Below are 4,540 nucleotides of genomic sequence, written 5' to 3' on the forward strand. Positions count from 1 at the left end.
ACCATGGAAATAGAAGAAAGACATATCTTGGATTCCTGGAAGTGGCAAGATAGACAATTACTCCAATTAATAAGCATTTTGGCAGTACAATTCAGTACTTAACCTTTACTGGGTCATGGCTCAGGTAGACTAGGAAATGCACTGAATTTGTTGACTTGTCAAACCATTCTTATTGCTTTAACAGTATCTTCGCATCTTTACACTGATTTCTTCCCCTGAGCTCTGTTCTAAATCTTCGTAAGTCCCCAAAGACAGTGGAACCCAAGTTTCAGCCTGGTTGTGGTTACAGACTTCACCCAGGATCCTTTCTCCACCAGAGCTGAGAAAGTGCAATCCACCAGCTGTCCACTGGCATGGGTTGTTAAGGTTGTCTTATCCCAGTCAGAAATCATACTGATGGCTTCTGCTTTCTCTATCAGTGAAAGAAAATAGGAGAAAAAACCTGCTTCCTTCACTTAACTTAATGCTTCATTTCTTTTCCAAGAGGTGCCACAAAGAGTGAACAAAGAGCTCATGGTAACCAATTCTCTCACACCTAGTGCAGGAAGAACAGCTCAAGGAGAGGTCTTCCCACCCTTTCTTCCCAGGGGGGTTTTGTGGTAGCAGCATTGAAACCAGTGTCTCAACAGCCATCTGTTTCAGTCTATGAATGAATTTGCAGAAGAAGTGGCCTCTCTTCTCAGAACCTCCCATGAAGCGTGTTTCTCCTTAATGTAGTGGTGAGCCAATACGTGCATTTGTGGAATGTGTGCTGAAAGCACTCCGGGTTTGGTAAGTAGCAAATCTCCAGTAGGAGTCATAGCTGCTCCATGAAACAAGAAAAGCAAGGTCACACAAATCTCACTGCCTTCTATTCCATCTCCACAAGATGGAAAGTAGCCAAAGAGATGAGAAATATGTTGTGTGGGAGTGTACAGCACATTTTCAGGCGATCTTCACAGGTCTCTTGCCCGTGGCATGACTGATGTGAGCTTCATGCACCCACACTGTGGAACTCTTCTGTTGTCTGAGGAACACTGTCCATCTCACGTCCTACCTATTGATGGGGTCTTGGTGAACCTGCTTCATGGTCATGCTTAGCTCTGATCCTTTCAATAGCAAGGACTTGAAACTTCAGATATTTTCAGAGGCCCAAGGATCAGACAGGCTTGGTGCAGTTTTGACATCAGACCTTAGGATCAGAGTTACTTTTGGTGCATGAGGGGGTGGTGAGACATTTTAAGTAAGTAGTCAGATGTATTTCTGTCTTCTTGAACCTGCACAATGACATTAGAAGAAAGAGTGTTATGAGTGTACTTACAAGGGAAAGACAAGTTTCTAAAAACTTTCAAAGAAAATAGTCCATAAGGAATTCTGGAAGTTAAAAAGAATTCAGAAGAAAACTGTAGTAAGGATTTGTGACCTGAAGAGAAAAAAATCAAAGGAGGTGAACTTAGCTTTTGAAAGCCAAAGAATGTTGCAGAGTGGTTAGAAGTGTCTATAAGAGAAAGATATCAGATAATAGCATGATTTCGAAAGAAATAGCAAGTCATTCCCTAACAACAATATCGAATGGCTGGAGGCTGAAGTTTGAGAATAAATTGAAGAATTAATTAAACTGCCAGCTAAAATAATTGAAAACAGAGCAATTCCATTCGTTTTGCAGATAAATTACTTTGCAAACAAAAAGTTTTCTCTGTGGAAATGTGGATGTTTTCTATTTTCAGTACAAATATGCTGTTCAATGCCTTTGTGGTTCAACTTTTACTAGCATGTTGCCATTACATTTCTCATTATGCTTTGTTGCAGAAAGGTCTTATGATGTATATAGTTTCTCAATAAAAAGGGACAGACAAGTATAACGAAATATGTAAATTAATCAGATTTGGAAATGGTGAGTTTAAGCAAATCACACTTTCTGTATTTGGAGTTGTTTTCAGAAGCATTCTGAGAATAAATTACACTGATTTCAGGATTCAAAATAATTAAAGAGGAGGAAAAGGTTTTCTAAACAGTTCTAGTTAGTACATGCTAGCTGATTAAGTATATGATTAAGTACTTGTTGCTCATATCCCTCTTAATCAAGACTTGTTATCTTTTTAAAATATACCTTCAGTTAAGAAAAAAGGAAGTAGTGTTCCTTTCATAAACATGAAATTCTGGTTGAATATATACATATACTCTTGAAAACTATGCAAGTACTACATCTGACTTTCCATTAATTAAACTATGAGAATACCTGAAAATTGTAGAGTCGAAGAAGTAGAAAATTATTGCAAAACTGACTGTATTTTTTAACCTACTTATCCGTGCCAACTTTTCTGTCAAATACGCTTCAGTGAATATAATAAGTTTGCATGTCTGCTAATATTTCATAAACTTCATACAAAAAGAGTGTGAAGACAGGTCAGTTGAACTCTATGGACCATAGGTCAATTTGCAAAATGAAAAAGAAAAAAAAAAATAAAGAAAAGAAAAGTCCAAATTCCACAGAGAGAAGGTACCAGCTACATGGAAAACTGGTTAGGTCTTACTTTGATGGAATTCTTTGCTTTGCACTGTTTAGGTGCCTCCTTTGACTTCCTTCCCAGTAATGCTCTAGGGAAAAGTTACACAGATGGCAGAAATTTGCTACAAGAAGATTTTACTGTCATTCGTCCCTTTAATAGATGAGAATGTAATATTCATTAAAAAGATTCCAAACTTCAGTCATCCCCTAATGATCATACAAATTCCCTCATCAATGCATAATAGAACAAAAGAGATCTGTGCATTAAGTATCACTTCTACCACTTTCTATGGCATTTCATTAAAATGTTGTATTTCAAAAAACATTTTGCAGAAGTTACTTATCAGATTTGCTTATGGGACACATCAGAGTAAGGAGGAAATGGCAGAAGCTTCCCTGCAGTTCTAGTTTGTTTTGCTTGGCTTGGCCAGACTTTGATGTGACACAGGTAAAATCCAGCATAAAATATTTATGCTTGGTGTTGATTTTTATTTCTGCAACATAAATGAAACACCAGAACTCCCTTCAGGATGTGGAAAGATTTCATGAAAATCCTTGCAGACCCTACAACTACTAACAAGCAATAAGAACCTCTGTGCTAACTATGCCCACACTCTCACTTGAGCAAAAATAGCAAGATATGTTTAGTTGGAGTGCTAGTTGTTGGTGATTTATCTATCTTTAGGTTGCTTTACATAATATTTTTACTCACCATAGCACAGATTTCTAAAAAAAAAAAAAAAAAATTTGCATCATAAGCACTGTCATCTGCCCAGAGTTATGGACAGTGGTGAGAAAAAGCTGCAATGAATTACACTCGAGAAGTAAATGTTCACAGGAAAAATCTCAAGTCAGAGTTAGGCTGGGAAACTGGGCTGCCAGTAGGAGGGAAGAAAAAGAAGGATAACAATTTGAAATTTAGTTCAATTTAGGTTCCTGCTCTGAATTGCTCTCAGGATGCTCTTTCCCTTGATTACCTGAGGAGTCCACAAATAACTTCATAACTTCGGTAAAGTGTCTTAAAATTTCTTGCATTGACCAAGACCTCTTCTTTCAAGTGCATTTCAGCTATTACATGCCTGGAATAGCTGTGGGGAAATCATATATGATTGCTGCTTTCCTTCTGCTGGAAAAACCTAAAATTTAATTCACCATGAAATAAGACCATATGTTTAAATGATAGCTAAAATGGCTGTGAAGCTACTCAAGCTTTGTGAGAGCAGAAAAAAAACATTAAATGCCTGAGGAGATTAGCAAAACAGCAGACCTCTGATGGTGTGTCCTTCTGGTCAGCGTACCATTCTCAGGGGTTGGGAGAGCATATCACACTGGGAACGATCCCCCACTTAGAAGACAGGGTAGGTCTGATTGCTGTAAAAAGACGTCCAGAGCAGTTCAGTGAACAGCAATAATATTTTTGGGGTGAGAAATGCAATGTAAACCTCTTGACCTTGGTGTGCTTATCCACTTCTGAGGATACGAGTTTCATTTTCTCTTTATAACAGCATGCTGGAAAATAACAAGTTAAGGCTCTGGATTCATCTGAGGTGAGGTTCATCTGTCAGGTACCAAGTTTCTCTAAAAACAATTCAACTTCTACATAACAGAGAGTCAGTAAGCATTAGATTTTTTTTTTTTGCTAACTTTCTTCCCAAGTCTGTGAGTACAAGAACACTTCAATATCAAGGTTTTTCTTTATCTGATGATGACACTGTTCAAAAGGGAGTGGGGTTGAAGTGAGGAATACAAAGTCATGCTTGGGTTACTTTAATCATTAATAACTTGCTCATTTATAATTGGCAAAAAATCCTCCCAGGTTTCAGTTGTTAGTTCAATGGATTAACAACACAAGGACACTGACCTGCCGTCTCTTTGCAGGAGGAACTTGCTGAGTGGACATGCAGAAGCATTGAGCTCATTATGCATACTGGGCAGGGAAGGATCAATTCTACTTCAGAGAGGGAAGGTAGAGAGCAGAAAATGTGGCAGAATTAATGGAAAGGCACCTTTTTTTTTTTTTTTTTTTTTTTTTTTTTTTTTTTTTTTTTTTTT

The 4,540-nt window shown here is 37.7% G+C and overlaps 1 long non-coding RNA gene across 1 annotated transcript in view; it reads right to left on the minus strand.

Moving 5' to 3' along the window:
• LOC114057996 overlaps positions 1-4,540 on the minus strand; it is a 12,176-nt gene that overhangs the window by 4,465 nt on the left and 3,171 nt on the right. Inside the window, exon 2 of the long non-coding RNA XR_003571353.1 lies at positions 2,185-2,190. This is a non-coding gene — a long non-coding RNA (uncharacterized LOC114057996). The remainder of the gene's footprint in view (positions 1-2,184; positions 2,191-4,540) is intronic.

This window comes from Empidonax traillii, unplaced genomic scaffold, assembly GCF_003031625.1.
Source record: "Empidonax traillii isolate 1590-97213 ecotype Southwest subspecies unplaced genomic scaffold, ASM303162v1 scaffold157:size2224338, whole genome shotgun sequence".
NCBI classification, from domain to species: domain Eukaryota; kingdom Metazoa; phylum Chordata; class Aves; order Passeriformes; family Tyrannidae; genus Empidonax; species Empidonax traillii.